The 22,193-nt window shown below is 56.6% G+C and overlaps 1 protein-coding gene across 21 annotated transcripts in view; it reads right to left on the reverse strand.

Moving 5' to 3' along the window:
* The window catches only part of NCOR2 (nuclear receptor corepressor 2), a 225,217-nt gene extending 203,635 nt beyond the window's left edge, over positions 1-21,582 (reverse strand). For all 21 annotated transcript variants that reach the window (XM_057525959.1, XM_057525958.1, XM_057525940.1 and 18 more), the window contains exon 1: positions 21,265-21,582. The gene's annotated coding sequence lies outside the window, so the exon portion shown is untranslated. The remainder of the gene's footprint in view (positions 1-21,264) is intronic.
* Between the last annotated feature and the right edge of the window lie 611 nt (positions 21,583-22,193).

Raw genomic sequence — 22,193 nt, forward strand, 5'->3', positions numbered from 1 at the left:
CCCTGCCCAAGAGCAGGGTCTGGGCCATTAGTGGCTGCAGGGCCGGGGGCTGCCTGGGAGAGCAGGGGTGTCATGGAACCAGCGATTGATCGCCAGAAGCAATTAATTGTCTGGGTCAAGAAATGGTGAAAGAGATTTGTCACCGGGGGCCCAGGGGATATTCCAATGAGTCCAGCAACCCAGGCGGGAGGGGTGGTTCCCGCTGACCTGGTCCGGAAGGGAGGTCAGGACTTCTGCACGCTACTGGAGCACTCCACTCCTCCCCCACCCCGACAGGCCTCCCTCTGCACACTCCCACTCCCCAACACCAGCCCCTGACCCACCCCAGCATCTGTGACCCGTGCACCAAGGGGACCAGCCCATCCTGCACAGATGGGGACAGAGAGGCCCAGCGAGGGAGTCCATACACAGAGTCCCAGCAGCCTGGGGTCTGGCCTGAGACCCGGACCCAATCCAAGCTGCACCAGGTTCCAGCTGGGCGACCTCACGCCGGTGCCTAAATTCTGAGGCTGTTTCCTCTGCTATAAGGTGGAGGTGATGATAAGCAGGGGAGTTAAAACCAGGACGGCTCAGGCACAAATCCCAGCTCTACCATTTTGTTAAGCCTGAGGCCATCACCTTGCTCCTCCGAGCCTTGGTTTCCCCATCTGTAAAATGGGGGTGATGCCAAGGGCTACTTTGTGCGGAAATATACAGTCTGGCACACAGCAGGTGCTCAGTGCAAGCTCGCCATCAGGGTTCACCAGCCCGCCTCCCCAGGGACGCAAGCCCAGCCCCTCAGCACCTAGGACACCAGGCTCAAGCCCTGAGCCGGGTCAAGATGAGAATACCTGGGGCACAGACCCCAGCCCCAGCCTCTGAAGCACGACCCAGTGGGAGACGTAGACCACCATCCCCGACCGGGCTTGGCGACTGCCTGTCATGGAGAACAGAATCCCCTGGACACACGGCCCTCCACCCAGATCCTCCACGGACAGAGCTGGAGGGGATACAGGGCATGGGCCTCCCCTGTGTGAGTCCCCCAGTGAGTCTCCCAGCTTTCACCCCCTCGTGTCTGCATCATTTCCCTCCACGCACACCCTGGGCACATGCGGCCCCTGGGATCCACTGTTTGATGACAGTAAACACCCATAACATCTCCCTCGCTGCTCCCACTATACAGATGAGAAAACTGAGGCCCAAAGCACCCAGCAAAGGGCAGCCTCAAAGCCAGCTCTTTGTGATGTCCCACAGGACCTCAGCAGGTTCTCAGAAGCCCGGGTCACCGGGCCGGTGGGGGGCAACACTGAGTCACAGTGAGAAACTTGGTAGAAACTGAAAACAGCCCCAGAGGCCCCACGTACTGCCCAGAGTGAGTCGCGCTGATTCACAGCCGGGCTCTGTGTTGGAAAGTTCCTGCTTCTGTGGTGGAGTGGAGGTGGGGGACCCGGGGCACAGAACAGCCACTAGGCGAGCCGTGAACTGGCCCCAGGGCCTCTGGATCACATCCAGCCTCGCCCACCACCCAGCGCCCCATCAGCCCCATCAGGGAAGTGCCCGGGGGGGAGGGGAGGGGAGAGCATGCTCTGGGCCACAGAAATACGGACACAGCATGAAAAGGGAATCTAGGTGTTCCTGCCCTCCCGTGCCCAGGGCACAATCAAGATGTGAGTTCCTAAGGCCCGATGCCCGGTCTTCATGCTAAAGACACTTGGGCCTGATCATTCGTCATTGTGGGGCTGCTCTGTGCACTGGAGGATGTTCACCGCATCTCTGGCGTCAACCCGCTATGCCTGTGACACCTCCTCCAGGCTGGGATAAACGAAATGTCTTCAGACACTGCCAAAAGAATCCTGGGGGCTACGTCGCCGCACTGACCCCACCCCGACCCTGACCCCTAAGGGCCTCTGTTCCTGGGCAGGAAATAGCAGTCAGTGGCATCCATCCTCCCCTGGGCCGGCCCCTTGGTCTGGTCAGTTCCAGACAGGGTAGAACCCACTTGAGGGACAAGGGATCTGTGTCCAGAACCCGTCCTCACCCTCCTCCAGATCAGGCCAGGCCCGGTTTTGCTGCCAAGGGACCCATCAGCCGTCAACACTAACTGACCAAGCCCCTATTACGTCCTGACACCATTCTAGGCACTGGGGGCCTAGCAGCGGACAAGACAGAGGCAGCTCCTGCTTCCTCGGAAGTGACCTGATGTGGGAAGGCTGACAACACACCAGGGGAAGGAATCAACCAAGAAACTTCACAGATCAACAACTACAGACCTAAGTGGGGGGCTGGGACAGTGGCTGCAGGGGGTGCGGGTGCTGCTTGATTGGGCAGCCAGGAGGTCCTCCTGAGGGTGACATCTCAGCTGAGACCTGATGGCAGCCGCCATGCCGATCGCAGGGAACAGCATCTGTGGTGGGGGAATAGCAAGTGCAGCGGCTGAGTGCAGAGGCCAGGGGTGGGGAGGGATGTGGCTGGAGCAAGAGCCAGGAGATGGGTCAGTGAGGGTGAGCAGCTCCCCGGCACCCTTGGGGCCTCTGGGTTTATTCTCAGAGGAAGAGGAAAAAGGGAAGGGAGAGTGTGAGACAAGGAGCTGAAGATTCTCATTCTCCTTTGGACAGGATCCCTTTGCCTGCAGCATGGAGAGCACAGCAGGGACAAGAGCGGATGGATTCAGGGGCCAGGAGGAGGCTGTGTGGGTGCCGAGCCAGACGGTGGAGGGGGGAGGGGGACCACAGTGTCTGGTCTGCCATTATGAAAGCAGGGAGGGTCTCGACCACAGGGGTCCCGCCCCCCACTAACAGCATATTGTTGTTTTTGTGTTGTTAGGGCCGAGGGGGTCTCCAAGGCAGGGTCCCCACCCTGGAACATCTCAGAAAGTGGCAGGGAGGTGTTTGGCTGTCCTGTGACTGGCACTCAGCCAGTGGGACAGTCCCACGCCACAAAAGTCACCCTCTCCACACAATCTTCAAATAACCTGGCTGTTAAAAAAAAAACCTGCCAGAACCGATCCAGACACTAGCTTTTTCTTTAGCATCACTTTCATGTGTTTCCAGAACTGAAACGCTTCTGATCTCACTTGCATCGCATCGACACTTACTCATTCTGAGTGGGAGCCAGCAGCACTTCCTCCCATTTCCTTTTATACCACAGTGTACACTGATTGTTGTTATTGTTGTTGTTAATTCTGTGCAAAGTCAAGACCGTATTCAGGAGGAATTTCAGTGCCAAGGAGTAAAGGGGATTTTCCAAGTATATGCTCTAAATATCGTCAGGGGTTGTCGGGATGCTGTGTGGCTCTGGGTAAGTTAGCCGACCTTTCTGAGCCTTAGCTGTTTGCCTGTAACACAGGGAAAGTGATGATGCGATCGTTGCTAGCTCGTGAGATTGAGAGGATCAAACGAATTAACACGGCAAGTGCCTGCCGCTATGAGACCCGAAAAGCACTTGGCCCTCGGGTCCATCATCGCATGTGGCTGAAGGGGCTGGAGGAGGGTGGGGCAAAAGCCCCCAGCAGAGGCCCCGGCTGGGCAGGGGGTGGAGGAGAAAATCCCGCACTCCCTGCCTGGGCCAGGTGGCTCCTCGCCAGCCCGGCTTTCATCTCCAGGAGATAAGCCGCCTGCTCAAGTTCACGTTCGGGATCAAATGAACCCACTTAATCTCCTTAGGGATCTCCACTGAGCCGGCTCCTCGGGGACCCGGGGAGGAGGGCAGCTGAGCCCCTCCAGCCAAGACCCCCACCTGCACAGCCAGGCATGGAGAGGACACCCTGCCCACCCTCAGCCCCAGCCCTGCACGGCCCGCTGCAGCGCCCCCCCAAGGGCAGGTGTGTGCACACTGGCCTTCCGAGTCTGTGCACACAGGTCACCTGCTCACCGTCACAAAGCACCTACTGTGCGCCCCATGCCCGGGCAAAGGGACTCTTAATCCCCACAGCCTCCCAGAAGGCAAGGGCTACCACGAATGCCACTCTCCAGATGGGGAAACTGAGGCCTGGAAAGGAAACAGCCAGCCCACGAAGGTGACAGAGCTCCTCGCGGGATTACCGGCAACCCTCAGGGCAACACCTCCCCCATTTCACAGATGAGGAGACTGAGGCAGGAACGGGCCTTAAGTCACCACCATATGCCGATGCCAAGCCGGGGCGGGTGGGCAGTGTCCGTCTATGTCTGTTGGGGGGTTGGGTGGGGTTGCTCATGCCTGGCGTGATCCCAGCCACATCCTGGCACTTGGGACAGCTCCTGGCGCACAGTAGGTACCCAGTGAGCACATGTGAATGAACAAAATCTACGTGCTGGACACAGACTCCAAGGAAGACTCCCTCACGGGACCTCTCTGCCCTCCTAACAGCCCTCATATGCCACAGGCGTCCTGGGGAGTGTCTGTGCCCCCCAGAGGACCCTGGGCAATGTCTGCAGTCATTCCTGGTTGTCACAATGGGTGGCGGGTACCACTGGTAGAGATCAGGGATGCCGCTAAACATTCTACAGTGTGCAGGACAGCCCCCCAAACAGAAGTACCCAGCCCAAACGGCAGCAATGCCCAGGTTGAGAAATCCTGCTTAATTGAGCACCTACAGTGTGCAGAGTTGCACAAAACCCTGCAAGGGGACGAGATCACAGGGGTGAGGTTTTCGTGTCCAAGGTCACACAACAACTGCAGGGCTGAGGAAGGTCCCGGGTCCAACTGACTCAAAGCCCCACCCCGGAGCCGTCAATTACCCGCCCCATTCTTGAGGGTTCCGACCCACCAGGTCTAGAACTGCGGGCTGCAGAATCTAGATAGCTTCCTGTTCCCGAACTCTCCCCGAGATCACTTCCAGGCAGCAAAGGTCTGAGCTGGTCCTTTCCATCAAAACCCACAGACACCAAGACGCCAACAGTCTCTCTCTCTGGGGGGGTGAGAACATGGCTGTATTTTGTGTGTGTGTGTGTGCAGGCTTTTTTTGTGTCTTAATTTTCCAATTTATAGAGAACACAGGGACTTCCTGGCGGTCTAGCGGTTAAGACCCTTGCCACGTGGTATGGCCAAAAATAAATAAATTAAGATAAAATAAAATAAAATAAAAATACAGAGAATAGGTTGGTTCTGCTTCTGAAAATCAAGAAAGTCTTTTTCGTAAAGCAGCTGTCGAGCCACACGCCCTACCCAAGGCCTGGGCCATGGGGAGATCTCACACCCCACTGCAGAGGGCCAGCCGGGGGAGCCCCCTGCAGAACCTGCCAGCATCGGCTGGAAGAGCCACAAGCCAGCGGTCCCACTCCCAGGAATACGTGGAGGAGAAGAGCACGTGGGCACCTGGAGGCATTCAGAGACGCTCCAAACACGGCAATCAACCCAAGCGGTATCTAGGGAACGCACCAATCACGTGTCCTGTATCCCCATGACAAGATACTATCTCTACAGAAGTTAAAATTCATCAACTAGATCTAACTGCACCGACACGTCGCAAAATCCTATTTTCTTTTTTTTTTTTCTTTTTTGGCCACACCACGCAGCTCGAGGGATTTTAGTTCCCGACCAGGGATGGAACCCAGGCCCTCGGCAGTGAGAGCACGGAGTCCTAACCACTGGACCGCCAGGGAATTTTTAAAAATAACAATAACAGCTACGCGATTAGCCTTGTGTATTACACTTCTAATCCTCAAAACGGTCCTAGAAAAGAGGTACTATTTCAGTCCCTATTTTACATATAGGGCAACTGAGGCACAGAGTGACACCTCACAGCTGGAAAGAGGCCAGGAGGGATGGGGACCCACGCCATCAGAATCCCTGCTCGGAACCACTCCAGTCTGCTTGCCTGTCTCAACGTGGAGAGGAAATTACTAGGCTGAGTTATATAAAAGCTGTCAATATTCGACCACTTTTGACCTACAAAACTGGCAGAGTCCCGTGGCTCATTCTAACAGCAAACTGCAGAGCGGCAAACACAGAAAGACACGCCACGTGCATCTTTCCAGCCTGGAGATGAGACGGGGGCCCCAGGCCGCGCAGGAAACCATGCAGAGGCCCGTGCAAGTGTGACAACATTTTTAGACGAGCACATGTCCAGTGGAGAAGTGGCAGTCTCTGGGGAGGAAACTCAAATGACCAGAAAGTCACCTGTAATTTTTATTATTTTTTTTTTAATAAAAGGCAGCCGCCACCTTAGCTGGTGGCCCAGAGCCCGGCCTCCTGGACTCAGGCTGGCTAGAACATTCCCACTGTCTCCCCGTGGCAGCCTTTCTGCCCCCCAGACCCCATACAGCCCATCCACGAGCAGTGGTTCCCCAGGGCCTGGCCTCCAGAGCCTCTTCTTCAGGCGAGAGAAGCTCTCCCCACCTAAGGATCCAGTTTCATTTAATTGCAGGCTTCAGGTTTCTGGAAGCCGGCCCAGAGGCCTTCGGGCTGAAGGCGTGGGCCATTTTCTTCCTCTTTTCAATAAAGCCGGGAAGGAAGCAGCACGTGGCATCGCCCGTCAGCTCCGAGAATGTGGAGCACTTGCCCCTTGGGAGACCCCACCCAGGAGAATCATCGGTGGCTCGTCATGGCTGGGGCGGACAGGCTGGGGACACATTTTTTTTTTTTTCCTCTGGCCTTTCACTGGAGCCAGGTACCTCCAGCGGATTTGAAGGAATGAAGAAAAAATGCTCACACAAACATCCCTACTTCACACCACTCCCTCCCTGCTCCAAAACCCCCAAATGGTCATCTCTCTGCTTCTAGATTTTTTTTTCTTGCATTTCATTTTTTTTCTCCAGCACAGCCCTTTACAGTTTGCAGGTCCTTCTCTTCACTCCGTGTCCCTCACCCATAGCCCCAGGGCAAGGGCAAGACACAGAGCGGTCACCTGATTCCAAGGTCACTGGCTGCAGGAACACACACGGTCTAAATGACCAGGCGGCACCTGGCTGCTAGGGGTCTCAGGGAAGATGAGGGCTCTTGTTTGAGTTTCCTCTTGCTGCTGTAACAAATGATCACAAACGCGGTGGCCTGAAACAGCACAGATTTCTTATCTCATAGTGCTGGAGGTCAGAAGTCTGAAACGGATCTAACAGGGCGAAAATCAGGGTGTCAGCTGGGCTGTGTTCCCGCAGCAGGCTCTCGGTGAGCCCGCATTCCTTGTTTTTTCCAGCTTCTAGAGGCTGCCCGCACCCCTTGGCTCCTTGCCCCTTCCTCCATCCTTGAAGCCAGTAGCACAGCATCTTCAAATCTCTTGGACTAACCTCCTGCCTCCTCCATATAAGGACCTTTGTGAGCCCACCAGGATTATCCAGGATAACTTCCTCCACCTCAAGGTCAAATGACTGGCATCCTTAATTCCATCTGCAACCTTAATTCCCCTTTGCCATGTAACACAGCACAGTCACAGGTTCTGGGGTTTAGGGGCGTGCACATCTTTGGAGGAGACCATTATCCTCCTTCCCACAGGCTCCAAAAATCTCCGGGCCTCGAGGGAACTGCTCCAAAGGCTCACCCCACAAACCCTGAGCTCCAGCAGGCAAGTATTGAGTCCACGTGACTCAGTCTCTCCTCTCCTACAGAGCAAGAACAGGCATACCCCGTTCTGTCATCTGTATGGTAAATACATACCCCAAGGGTGCCCAGTCTAGCCTTTGATGAAAATGTGAATCAGGCAGAGCCCTGTGGCTTATCACTAGAGACTTCCCTAAGATGACAACAAATAACTCATCAATCAATTTTCTTGGGCAACTTTTGTGGGTTTTGGGGACGAGTCACAAATCGCCCTATTGTTCATCCCCCACTCCAGCAAGATCCATAACAGGGAAGACGCCCTGTTGAAACCTTCATGTCCCTGCATTCTAGGTCAACAATGCCACTGGCACCAACAAAGCACACAACCTCTGGGAAAATGGAAGGCTTCACAAGGTTCAACTGACCGGCAGCACGACACTCATGCTTGGAAAACCACCCAAAGGACCAAGCCCTCACTACATAGCTGATGGGTGGTGAGCAGGGCCTGGGGAAGCAGAGGCCACCCAATGTGCCCAGCAGCACGGCCACTAGGGGCACCCCTGGTGTGAGCCAGCACCCTCCCCCCATGGCTGCTGATGACCACACCTCACTGACCCCTGCCCAACAGCCGGGTCTCCAAGGACATGGCAGTACGGACAGGGACAAGGTGAAACCTGCCCCGTGACAACATGATGATATTAACGATAATAGCCATCGCAACGCGAAAGATGATAGAGGACAGGACGAAATGCTCTCCTTACTTCAAAACCCTTGTGCGTCTCTTTCCTGCCAGGAAATCTGGGAGGAGGATGCCAAGGCCCAGAGAGGTTGTACAAAAATTACACAGCAACCCAGCAAACAAGATGGGTCTCAAATGCCCAGTGCCCACCCCATGGCCTGCCTCCCAGTCCAGGACCCTCCAGGCAGCTCCATCTCATCCTCCCCCACACCCCTTCCACCCTGCATCTGGAAAGGGCCCATCTCCCCTCCCCACTTACCTCCCCTCCAAGGAAAACACTACCCGTCCCCCCCAGTGTCAAACCACCCACCAAGCCCTCCACACCTCCCTGGCTGCCATGCAAACACCGTGGAGGCGCTCCTTACAGCACGGGGAGCTCAGAGGCATGCCGGACACATGGCCAGGGGCTCAGGGGCACAGAGAGGGCAACGGGGGCCCAAAGGTCACACAGCAAACCTGCAGAGCAGCGCCTGGGGTGCACATACGCTTCCGCCTCGGCATTCCCACTGGGAGAAGCACAGTTCCAGGAGGCGCTGCAGCAAGGGGGCAGCAGCCAGAGCCCAGGTGCCATGAGATGCAGCTTCCTGCCCGCCGCTGCGGCTGCTATTTATAGTCTAGACAGCGGGGTCAGCTTCCTGCAAGGCAGAGCCCAGGAGCCTGCGGGGAGCCTGGGAGTGTGACCTCGAGGGAAACAGGCCAGGCCAGGGCAGAGAGGTGAGCTGAGGTGCCCAGGGCTGGGCACATGGTGGACCCAGGCCGAGCCCCCTGCCCGGGGACCCACAGTCCACGGGAAAGGGAGACAGGAGGAAAGGCCAGGTCCTGCCTGTGACAGCCACCCACCAAGGAAAGCGCTTACAAGCCATGTGCCCTGAACCAATGACATCACCACTCTGTGCCTTGATTCTCCCATCATTAAACAGGGAAATTAACAGTTCTGGCCATAACTGTCATTGTGGTCATTGTGGGGCTCTGGTTATTGTGGGGCTTAAATGAGCTAACATACAACAACACGGAGTGAGCTCGCCCATAAAACCTCTGTCAGCCCAGCCCCCAGCCCTGCCCAGAAACCAGACAAGGAAGGTGGGGAGGGAGATGGCATGCACACAACCTGTCCACGGCAGGTCACCATCATAGAGGCCACCCCAGGTGCCCTAATCCACCCCACTCCCCTAGGAGGCAGGGAAGACATTTACCCCCATTTTACAGATGCAGAAACTGAGGCACAGAGTGAAAGAAGAACCCAGCCCAAGAAAGGGAGAAGGGTTCCTCCTGCCCCTGGGTTCCGTGAAGTTACCTGGGGTCTTCTCTCTCAGCAAACAACAGACAGGCCTCGCAGGCCCTGGGAATGCCCCCCTCGGACCCTGCAGAGCTTACCTTCCTGTGATGGAGGGAACGGGTGCATGGGGCCAGGAAGGAGACGTCTCAGGTCACAAGAGCATCCAGAGGCCACCTGCCTAAGGGAACATGGTCTTAAAGTCCCCCAGGCACCTGGAGTCATCCAGCTATGATGTCTCACCCTTCCTCTAAAAACCAGCACAGCAAACTGACACCACCACCACCAAGCACCGATCGGATTGAAGTCTTTCTCTGTGCTCTCAGTGTCAGGCAGCAAGCCCCTTCCTCTGTGACCTCACTTAATGCTTCCAACAGCCTCGAGAGACGAGCAATCTGATTGTGCCCATTTCGTGGATGGAAAAACTGAGGCCTGAAGTAGCCAGGACCTTATTATCTCAAACCCCAGCCACTCCAGAGCTCATGAATCAGCTCTGCTCTGCAGGGGACTGTCATGACCACCCACAGGAGAGACAGGGAGGGAGCAGCTGAAGGCTCAGCAAGCTCCAGGGGTCTGAGGAGGGCCACAGGTGAGGGAAAAGGTATCAGATGCAGGGAAAGACAGACAACTTGGGATCCCAAGACATCCTGCATTGGGATGCCAGGTCAGGCCATGCCCAGCCAGAACCTGACATTTGACACATTTATTGAGCACCTACTGTGTGTCCAGAGCTGTTCTAGAATGGGGATGCTGCAGGGAATGTGGACCAAAGTCCCTGCCCTTCTGGAACATGCATTCTAGCAGGGATGACAGACAACAGCAAGTTAAACAGACAAAACCACAGTTCATCAGAAGGAGACACGTGAAGGAGGGAAGGAGAGGGCTTGAGGAGGAGAGGGTACAATTTTAATTAAGACCAGAGAAGGACCCACAGAAAAGGTGACATCTGAGCAAAGATGGCAAAGAAATGACACAAGTCACACGGACACCTGGGGGAAGAGTGTTGCAGGCAGAACAAGTGCAAAGATCCTGAGGCAGGCACATGTCAGATGCATTTCAACAAGGAGGTCAGTGTGGCTGGTACAGAGTGTGACCAAGGGGAGCAGATCAGAAAGGGAACTGGTGGTGGGGGGGGGGCACAGACTGTGCAGGGACTTGTAAGCAAGATAAAGAGTTGGCTTTTATGCTGTCTGAGATAGGAGGGCTCTGAGCACAGGAGGGACAGGCCTGAAAGAAAACCCTCTGGCTGCCATGTGCGGAACAGATGGTCAGGCTGACTGGTGAGGAGGCTACTGCAATAGTTCAAGCAAGTGATGATGAGAGCTGTATTAGGTTCCTGGAGCTGCTATAACAACTTATCACAAACTCGGTGGCTTAAAACAATACAAATTTATTCTCTCATAGCTATGGAGGTCAGAAGTCTGAAATCGAGGTGCCGGGTGGAGTGGTCCCTTCTGGAGGCTCCGAGGGAGTCTGTTCCATGGATCTAGCCAGCAACCCTCGGCTTGTAGACGCATCACTCCATTCTCTGCCTCCGTCTTCACACGACTTTCTATTCTTATAAGGACACCAGTCCTATTGGATTTAAGGCCACCCTACTCCAGCATGACCTCATCTTAACTAATTACATCTGCAACGACCCTATTTCCAAATAAGGTCTCCTTCTGAGGTTCTAGGAAGCACATGAATTGGGGGAGGGGACACTATTCCACCCAGTACGGTGGCCTAGATGGACTGCAGGCAGAGAAGTGGGCAAAAGTGAAAATGGTTAAGAATACTTAGGAGGGTGGGAGACGGCGTCGGTGGGTGTGGGGGGCAGGGAAAAGTGGGCACCTCCCAATCTCTCCCCCCGCTTTCATCCTCCCCTAGTTTAACTGGTCACAGGAGTAACCCAGGAGTCACCACCACACCTAATTCCCACCAGAACCCCACCCTGAAAACCTGGCCCAAGCCCCCAGGACCCTGGGGACCCCTGACTCCCGCTGGGCTCTGCAGCATCCGTCCAGGGCCCCCGCTCCGCTCCTGGCCCGGTGGCCTGGCGGACAAGCCCCACTGAGCCCCAGGGCAGCACGTCCCCGGCCCCCCACCTTGGCCCAGCAGGCTCGCCTCGTTAGCCTAACGAGCAGGGCCGCGGTGCCAGGCAGTTGCCATGGCCACGGAGACAGCAGCACTGGGCGATGCTCCCGGAGGGTCTGCGGCGAGCACAGGAGTTCAGCGTGAGGGCAAGCAGGGACCCCCGAGGCACCCCCTCCCCACGGGGCCCCCTGCTGTGTGCACCCTCGGGCCTGGCCTCAGGGACTTCTGACTGCCAGCATCTCCCAGAGAGGCCCCCTGGGCCACAAAGAAAAACCCACTCCCCTCCCACCCACCCTTCCTGACCTCCTGGCCAGAAGTCCCCCCGCCCCCAATATAGCACACAGTTATTGCAGGGGTGGCCGCCAAGGGGAGGTCGGAGGTCAGCAGACGCCGGGGCAGACAGGCCTCCGAGGCAGTGAGAAGGGCCTGCATTTCATGCAAGAAGCGCCGGGAAGCCCTGAGGGCTCATGGGGCTCTGAGTCAGGTCAGGGCACTCACCCACAGGGTCCACCCAGCAGCTCTGCACAGAAAAGACTGGGGGCAGGATGGAGTCTTCTGCAGGCGCTGGGCGGGCGAGAGGGCAGCTGGGGTGACCCCCAGCTCTCTGGCTCGGCCCCACACTCAGGGAGGAAGCCCAGGCTGGGGGGTCTGGGGGCGAGGGGGTACCGCGGGTCCGTTTTGGGACAGATCGGGCCTGAAGCCCCTTTGGGACAAAGGGAAGGAGGCTGCTGGATCCGCCTGCCTGGCCCCAGGGCGGGCTCTGTGGGCAGACGGCAAGGAGAGGGACTAAGACACGGCCTGAAGGACGGACTCCCGCCTCAAGTGGCCCCTCAACCCCCTTTGCCTCACCAGACCCTCTGAGGCCGTGTGTCATTCATCACCCCATTTCACTGGTGAGTAAACTGAGAAGCTCTGCACAGAGGCTCCACTACCTGTCCTAGGCTGCATCGCACAGCCAGTAAGAGGCAGACACCGGACTCCGCCCCGTGGCTCATCTGAGCTCCGTTCACAAGCCCTAAAACACAAACACACGTCACCAAAAACCAAGCCAACCCCAGGAGACAGGAGGCAGAGAGCCTGGGCCCCCGGGTCTCCGGGAGACACACCCACACATGCCCTCCAGTGGGCGGCCAGTTGCTGGTCTCATCTGATTCCACCCGTGGGTTACTTTGCCCCCCACTTCCTTTCCAGCTCAGAGAAATATCCCAGGGTCAACAGAAGGAAGCAGAAACACTGGAAAGCATCCGCAGAGCACCAAGGCTGGAAGCGGAGCCCAGAGGCCCCTCCGTGCGGACACACCCGCAGCACTGCCACCGCAACAATTCCAAGATCCCTGCGCCCCGGATACGGAACAGACAGGAGTGACCCTCCAGCCAGGAGTGGGAAGCTCGTCACCTACCCCACCGCAGGGTCTTCCCTCAGGCCAAGTGGCTCCCAAGGGCCCCGGGGCCTCCAACAGGGATCCTGCACCTTCCAACTCACTCACTGTCACCTTCCCAAGTCTGACCCAGGATGGACACCCAAAGACCCTGGTTCTTGCCCAGGGTATGACCTTGGTTAAGACACTCCATGGGGCCTTGATTTCCTTCTGGAATCATCTGTTAGGAGACCACCCACTCACCACCCCGCAGGCACTCAGGCGGAACAAACCTGGAAACATCTCGCAAGTGTTTTCCTCTCCTTTACTCCTGTCTGCTCCAGCCCACCCCTCAAGAACTGAGAAAACTGTCAGGAATGCATAGGATAAGGTAAAATCAGAGTGCAAAGGGCTTCCCTGGTGGCGCAGTGGTTAAGAATCCACCTGCCAATGCAGGGGACACGGGTTCGAGCCCTGCTCCAGGAAGATCCCACATGCCGCGGCGCAACTAAGCCCATGCGCCACAACTACTGAGCCTGTGCTCTAGAGCCCACAAGCCACGACTACTGAAGCCCACGCGCCTAAAGCCCAGGCTCCACAACAAGAGAAGCCACCACAATGAGAAGCCCGCGCAGTGCAATGAAGAGTAGCCCCCGCTGGCCGCAACTAGAGAAAGCCCACGCGCAGCAACAAAGACCCAGCGTTGCCAAAAATTAATTAATTAATTAATTAATTAAAAAAATCAGAGAGCAAGGTCAAGACAAAAAGAAAAACCAGGGACAAACCAATCTGAAATCAGGATGAAGTCGGTAAAACCAAAACACAGACCAGATCAGATTGCTGAAGGCAGGCTGCAGACTTGGCTCCGAGCATCCTAACAGTCAAAGCAAAGAGGGAAACAAGATGGATTCTAAGTGACTTTGCAAAAATTTGTGAAAACTATGTAGCACCACACAGAAGGTGTTACAGCAACTCTGTAGCGCTGGACAGAAGGGATTATAGCCTCAAACATCATCTAAGAGGCAAAAAAATGGTGCCAAAGGTCATCGGCTTTAACCATCCCCACTGCCCTACTGCGTTCTACAACATCATCAGCATAACTCAGCAAGAACAGCGAGCCAGGCAGAAGGAGGGGTTTTCGGGCCTGCTCAGTGTGACCCTCAAACTCATCAGGGCCCCAGTTTCCTTGACATAACCCTGGAAGGTTATGCTGAAGTTAAAAAGAATGTGGGAGCTCTCTATCAGGGGTCGGCAAATGTCTTCTGTAAAGGCCAGGAGAATCAATATTCTAGCCTTTGGAGGCCTTCCGGCCTCTGTCACAACTCCGCAATTTTGCAGCTATAGACTGAAAACCACCACAGACTACACATGAAAGAATGGGCATGGCTGCGTTCCAATAAAACTTTACTTCCAGACACTGAAATTTGAATTTCACTTAATTTCACACGTCACAAAATACTCTTCTTCTTTTTATTTTTTTCAACCATCAAAAAATGTAAAAACCAGGGCTTCCCTGGTGGCGCAGTGGTTGAGAGTCTGCCTGCCAATGCAGGGGACACGGGTTCGAGCCCTGGTCCGGGAAGATCCCACATGCCGCGGAGCAACTAAGCCCGTGCGCCACAACTACTGAGCCTGCGCGTCCGGAGCCGTGCTCCGCAAAGAGAGGCCGCGACAGTGAGAGGCCCGTGCACCGCGATGAAGAGTGGCCCCCGCTCGCCACAACTGGAGAAGGCCCTCGCACAGAAACGAAGAACCAACACAGCCAAAAATAAATAAATAAATTAATTTAAAAAAAAATGTAAAAACCATTCTTAGCTTGCGCACCATATAAAAACTGGAGGTGGGCTGGATTTGGCCCACGGGCCATAGTTTGCTAACCCCTGCTCTCTATATATTCCAGAATAAACTCCTAAGGTGTATTATAATTTAAAGGAGGAAAGTAAGATGTGAACAGAGTGTGATATCATTTGTGTGCTTGTTTTTAAACAGAACACACACATCCAAGTCCCTGTGAGGTAGACATATGGCCAGAGCATCTCTGAGAGGAAACTTTTCCCATGTGTATCTGCCTTGGGGGACAGAAAAACGGGAGGGTAGGAACAGGAATGAGACTTCCCTCGACACCTCTGGGCTCTGTTTCAATTTTTTAACAGGTCCATGCTTTTTCTCGTAGTAAAATACGTTTTTATAAAGCCCGAGGCAAGTGGCAGGGTTTCAGTGTGTTACTTTCTGGTTTTCTGTATTTTTCAAATGACAAATAAAAGTAACGTTATCCCCCCGCGCCAAAAAAAAAAGTTAATCTAGTTGTTATCTACATGGAAAGACATCCATAATGTGTTAATTCATAGCAGAAAAACATATGGACCATGGCGGCCCCTATGGGAAGCAGGCCTTCCGGATGTATCTGCAGGTGCAGAAACAGACAAGGGGGGGCTGGACCATCATCTCTATGAACCGGGATTCCTCTGAGCCTTAGTCCAAGACCCATGGACCTGAGCTCAGCTCCCAGTGGGAGCTGCCCACACTTTGCACAGACCTGGGGCTGTCTCCTGTGCTCGAGAAATGACAGCCAGGGAAGGAAGTGGGGGACACTGAGCCAGCTCTCCAGTCTCAGGGACGGTGGCCTGGTAGGACCAAGAAGGGTGAGAACATCATCCAGCCAGTGGCCTGAATACAGGCGTTTGGCCCTGAGTCAACAGAGAAGGCAAGGCTCTAAGGTCAAGCTGCCCAAGAGGGACGGTGCCCACTAGTCACATTTTAAACGTATTAAAATCAAGTAGCAAATAACATTCAGAGCCTAGATGGCACTAACATCACTTCAGGTGCTCAGCGCCACCTGAAGAGTGGAGAGTGGCTGAGGTGTTGGGCAGATGGGGCAGGTCCGGAACGTTCGCACCATCACAGAAAGGTCTCCTGGTCAGAGCTGCCCCAGAGGCTGGTGGGACAGGAGGGGGTGGAGACATTAGGAAGGGGGGCAAGGGGAGGTGGACGGAGGGCAGAGGAGCCCGGGCCAGCACCCGGGAGAGCCTCGGGCTTTGCTGGGAAACAGGACCACACAAGGGGGGGGGGGTGTCCTTCCAAGATGACAAGGATCCAGTGGCACCGGGCAGAGAAAAAACACACAGAAGAAGGAAAACACTCAGCTGCTAAGAGCCAGGCCCTGCTCCCATACCCGGAATCTTGTTTCATCATCCAGCCCTGGGCCTTCTCATCAGGGCAGCCAGCAGGCACAGCCACATGTGGCTTTTTAAATTTAAGTTAATTAACATGGAATAAAATTACCAGTTCCGACAGCGCTAGCCACGTGCTCAAGAGCCCCACACACCTAGTGGCTACAGTGGGACAGCAAAGATCTAGAACAGTTCCCACCATCGCTGGGAGCGACTGGGCAGCGCAGCTATGGACGGTCCTCTGAGGGGGCGATATTTTCCACCCCTCCCCCACTTAAGGATAAGGAAACTGAGGCCGGAAGTTCAGAGACTTGGCTGAGTTTTTAACTGAGGGAAGCAGGATTTGAATCAGGTCTGACTTCAAAGGAGTCCTTTCTAGAACCATCCCCGCCCCCCCCCACTGCCAGGTGAAGGGGAAACTTGCCCCCCCCCAGGAGGCTCCCTGTGTCCTCCCCATCAGTCTTTCCCCCACTTTCCAGGCTGCCCAAGCCCTCCAAGTTCAGTGCCTGACAGGCACTGGGGGATTAAAGGCGGAATGGAAAACCTCAGCCTTCAAGGGCCCAGGGAGAGAGCTGGGCACATCTGTGAATCACCAACCAGCCCGACAGGAGAGGAGCCTGCCGCCTCCAGAGAGCAACAAGCCCAGGCCTGGGGCTCAGGTGAAGAGACTATGCCGTGAGAGGATCCCTCCCAGCAGCCCTTTAGAGGGAGGAAGGGGTTGTGTCCAACCAGCCTGTCAGGGAGGACCTGGGGTGAACAATAAATTCTACAGCGGGAAGCCTTTCCTCTCCAATGGTTGGTGGGGGGCAAAGTAGCAACAGCTCCTGTGATATATCATGACGTCCATCGGGTCCTCACAACAATAAAATCAGAAGTCGCATCATCATCATCATCATCCCCATCTTAGAGACGAGCAAACTGAGGCTCAGAGAAGTTAGGCAACCAGTCCAGAGTCACACAGCTTGAAACTGTAGGGCTGAACATCAAACCCAGTGCTCTCACTTTCAGCCCCTTAATCCTCTCCCCTACCCCCAGTGGGCACTGTGCCCAGTGTACAGACCAGGCTACCCAAACTCTCAGAGGGGCAGAGACCAGCCCCAGGGCACTCTGCTTGCACATCGCTAAGCCGGAACTTCAACTCACCAGAACTTGAAATGATCAGAGGTGCGGATCTCGGACAAAACACTCCCAGATTGTCCTCTACTGTTGGTTTAGGATGATTCTTTATGGATCTATAAACCGAAAGTTCCTTCCCCCAGGGCTAGCCTGAGCCCAGCTGGGCGTGGTGGTATGGAAGTGCTCAGGCAGAAAAGCCTCACTTTGGTCTAAAAGAAAGATAATGATGATGATTTTGATCATCATAAGCAAAAGTCACACCACCATGCGACCTTGGGCTGGCCTGGCACCTCTGACCTGCGCCCTCATCTGGAAAATAGGAAAAAGCTGTCATCCGCCCCAGGACCTCTCAAGGTCTCCAGCTACAAAGTACCCCAGGGCTGCCCGCCAGCATACAGACACTCATCTGATGCAGCTTTCTGGAGTCCCGTTAAATGCCATGCTAAATAATTCAAAACCATGTTTTCATTTCAAAATAAACACAGCCCCATCGCCAGGGCGAATGCCAAATTTGCATGAATGTTTAAGATAAAAGGAGACTTCAAAGAAACTTCAGACCTGCCTCTGGCACTGCCCCTCCCCAAATCCTGGAAAGAACAAGTTCTCAGTCTCCGGGCCCCCTGGGGCAAAGATCTGCAGGTGCTGCTCAAATAAGAAACATAATTTCTTTTTTCCTATCCTCTATGGCAGCTCCACAGAGCAGGTCTGCAGTATGTTCATTCTTGCTGCACCAATGCAACCATGAGTAATCCCAGGTCTTAATTCTTAGCTCCACATCCAAACTGTGTGACCTTGGGCAAGTCATTTAACCTCTCTGGGTTTCCATTTCACCATCTATAAAATGGGATAATAATAGCCCTGACCTCACAGGATGGTAATGAAGAGTAAAGGGGTAGATTCCTGTTGAGGGCAGATCCTGGCACATAGTAAGTGCTTTCTATGTGTTGGCTGTTATTACTATTGCATTATACATAGTATTTTCCAGCTCCTAGGCCAAAAGTTCACTTGACAGGTTGTAAAGTCCCTTCCCCCCCTCCAAGGATCACTTCCCTGGGGGCTCCACATACCCACCCATGGGACAAGCCTTTTAAGATGACACCCCTGGCCTGACCCTGGGCAGCCTGGCCCTCCCCAAGCAGCAGCCCAGGCTCAGGTCCCCTCCTGGCCCCCTTTCCTGGGCGCCTGGGGCAGGAATGACCAGTTCCCGCAAGCTGTTCCCCTTGCAGGGAGTCCAGTCTCGGAGGTGTCACCTGGGGAGGCTGCTGTTGGCATTAGAGAGATGAAGAGGAAACAGAGGAGGAGGGAAAAACACACACAAATAAAAGCTCTCAACCCCCTACTGTCAGAGGCAGCATTTGATGTAGGGGACTTTCTGTTCTCAGAGCTGTTGGAAGGAAGCGGTGAGAGTCCCAGCTCTCCTGCCTGTGCATCTCTGCTTCTTAAGAAGGGAGCCCCCTCCAACTTCTCCACCCACAGGCCTCAGGTCTGGGTGGGAACACAGCACAAGGTACCTCCCCCGTGCAACTCGCAGTCGGGGGTGGGGCGGGGCGGGGAGGGGGGTGGTGGTGGATCCGGACCAGGCAGCCTCCACATCCAGCCTGAATGGCAAGACGCTGGGGGCCGGGACTCCTGGGGCCTCTTTCCAATGCCAGCCAGCGGGCAAGCATCAGCCCCGCCAGTTCTCCCACCCCCATGCCCTGGGAACAATCAAACCTTCCCAGCTCGGGCCTTTCACGCAGCTAAATTCGTGTTTGCAGAGCTCTCAGAAATCTTTAGGAGGTGGTATGAGTATTATTAATTGGGCGAAAAGAACGGATTATGCCAAATAAATCCTTCCCACGTAGCCAAACCCTCGCTGAGGGAGGGAGGGGGGTGCGCGCTGCCCCACGAGGGGTCTCCATCCCTCAGCGGGGCCTGACAGCCACATTACCATTTACATGGATTTATCAATAGTATTGATCCCGGAGCAAGCGTAAATAGCTCGGTGGGAAGAGGCCGGGGCTGGGGCCCGCTGCGTTCCCGCCCCCACGTCTGGGTACCGCAGACTCCCCGGGCACCCGGCGGCGGCGGTGGTTAAGTTTCCAAGCAGGGACACGGCAGCCGGCGCGGGGAAGCCAGACAGCGCCCGGGATGCCCTGGCAGCCGCCCCACCGCCGCCGCCGATTCCCCACTCACCGCCGGCTCCGGGCCAGCCGGACTCGGTCTGTGCATCTGTTCAATGGGCTGAAGACGCCACCTGCCCTTCTCTGTCCTCACCGGGAAAAGCAAAGGGGGGTGCAAAGAAGACCCCTTCCCTTCACCAGATCTCCAGGCAAAATGCAAGACAGCCCCTTCTCACAAAATGTCCAGGCCATTGGATTAAAGTCCAAGTTTTAGAACCCAGGAATCATAACAACAACAGTAACAGTGGTTGTAGTAACACATATACAAATACCTTCTATGTATTACCACCTCACTTCTCACAACAACCCTCTGAACTCGGTACTATTTTTACCCCACTTTACAGACGAGAAGACTGAGGCACAGAGAAGTTGAGTAATTTGTCCAGGGTCACACTGCCAGTAAAGTGTCAAAAGTATGATTCCAACCCAAGGCGTTGAGTTGCAGAGTCGGCTGTGAATGGCTCAGCTATCCCAGCTCACATCTCTTCCTTTCTCTGAGGGCTCTCCCCGCACCCACCAATCCAAAAAAAAAGAAAAAAAGAAAAAGAAAAAAAAAGGCCACCCACGACGAGGTACACAACAATGCCCTGGAACGCCCTCCCAGCTCACTCCTGGCCCGGAGAGCCCCTTCTATCAAAGCAGCCGCGGGGACCCAGATCTGGTTTTAAAAGGGCAAAGTCAAGGCCACCGATAACACAACCCAACGAGCCCAGAACTCCACAGGGATCCTCTCCCCTTCCCTCCTCCCTGACTCCCTCACACATCCTTCCTCCAAATCTGCAAAAGGGAAAAAAAAAAAAAAAAATCATAATAAAACCAGTTCTCACCAACAGGGGTGGAGGAGGAGGGGGAGGAAGGGAGGAGGCTGAGCCGACAGAACAGATCCGCCTCCGCTGCCTGCACCAGACCCTCGGAGAGCAGGAGCGCACGACAGGCGGCGGGAGGGCCCTCGCTTCCAAAAAAATAAACCTACAATGTAAAAATAACGCCGGGCGCCCCACGCTAATTGGGCCCGGGCGACAGCAGCTCACAGGTACAGCGTGTCTCTCCCGCCCGCCCGCCTGCCTAGCCCTCTCTCCCTCCCTCGGGCTTTTTCCTGCAAGCGTCCGGGGTTGGGAAGGCGCGCCCCACGGGTCCCCCCCACTCCCCTCCAAGTCTCTGGGGGTGCTCCCCCAGCACCAGGGCCTGGGGCCTCCGGGTCCAGCCCAAGTGGGATCAGCTCCGAATTCCAACTTCCCAAACTAGTGGCATCCCAAGTATCCGCACAGCCTGGGGGAGGGACCAGGAGGCGGCCCAATGAGGCGTCACCAGCCGCGGGAGGCAGGCCCAGACACCAGGAACACCAGCCCACGGGGGAGGGGGGAGCAAGGGGTGCCTCTCCCCGGAGACCCCCACCCAGAGCCCTCCGGTCCCTCGTCCAGGAGCGCCACCGCCAACACCCCCTCCCCGGTGGCGGGAACCCCCCAGGCGCCTTCCGCAACAGCCAGGCCGGGGAGCCGAGGGTGCCATCTCCAGGGGCTCCCCATAGCCGCACTGCCCGCTGGAAAATAAGGCGCAGTGTCACCCCCCTAAGTCCGAGGCCGCTTGGGGAGGAGGGAGGCGCATGGCGGCCATGCCCCCAGGGCTGTGGCACACGGCGGGGGGCTGCCCTACGCAGTTCCAGGGCGACCCCCGCCTGCCCACCCCCACGCCACTTCCCTCCTGCCCGCCCCCTCGCTGGGGAGCTGGAGTTCCCCTAAGTTCCCCGGCACCTCCACGCACGCGGGCCGCAGTGTCTACAAGGCGCCTCACTCCCCAGCAGGCCACCCCCGAGAGCGCCAACTCGGGAGTGCAGGGGCCCCGCCAACTCCGCCGCGTGCGCCGCCCGATCTTCCCCGATTCCCCCGGAAGCGCGCCCTGCGCCTCACCCCGGCCCTCCGCGAGGACCCCCGGCCCCAACTCACCTCGCGGAGGTGGAGGCGGCGGCGCCCGAGATCGGGGTGCGCTCGGGCTGCCCGGGCGCTCAGGCAAGTGGCGGTGCCGATCGGGCTGGGGGCGCGCAGCAGGCCCGGCCTCCAGCCGGGGCGCGATCCTCCCGCCGCCGCCTCCTAGGGCGCCAGCCCCGGGTCCCTGGTCCGCAACTTGGCGCGCATCGCGGGGCGCAGGGCGCGGGCGCACGGCTCAGGCGGGACGCGGGCGGACGCGGGGCTCCGGTGCGGCCCGGCCTGCCCGCGGCTCCGCTCCGCGGCGGCGGCGGCGGCGGCGGCGGCGGCGGCGGCGGCGGCGGCGGCGGCGGCGGCGGCGGCGGGAGGGGGAGGAGGGGGCGGGGCAGGAGCCCGGGAGGCGGCGGCTCGGCCTCCCGGCTCCTGGCTCCCCGCCCGCACAGACGCGCCCCGGCCCGGCCCCCTCGGGCTCCTTAAAGGGCCCGCGTCGCCACCCCTGGGCCTGCGCGCACCCACTCGCGCGTGCACGGGCTGCCACACAGATACATACACACTTGGGCGCGACGCCGAGTTTCTTTTTAGCAGCTCCGCGAAGGAGGAAGGAGGGGGAAAGCGCCTCCCCATCCCGCCCCCTCCTCCTCCTCCTGCGGCCCGTACGCCCTCCTCCTCCCCAGCCCCAGATACTTGTCCGGAATAGCGTTTCAGCTATTAAATTATAACTCAGGAGCGGCCAGTGCATGGGGAGGGGTCATATGGGGAGGGCCTTTAAGGGACCCACACAGCTGCGCAGCGACACCCACGGTGGAGCTCGCTCTGGGGGCTCTGGCGCACAGTAGGGCGCAGAACTCTCACCAGTGGACATTCACACACTGGGCCTCAGCAGAGAGAACATCTAACCCAGGTGAACACGTGGGGAAACTCGCAAACCCCCGCAGACGGGAGCGTAGCCT

This window comes from Balaenoptera acutorostrata, chromosome 13 (assembly GCF_949987535.1).
Source record: "Balaenoptera acutorostrata chromosome 13, mBalAcu1.1, whole genome shotgun sequence".
In the NCBI taxonomy this organism is placed as follows: domain Eukaryota; kingdom Metazoa; phylum Chordata; class Mammalia; order Artiodactyla; family Balaenopteridae; genus Balaenoptera; species Balaenoptera acutorostrata.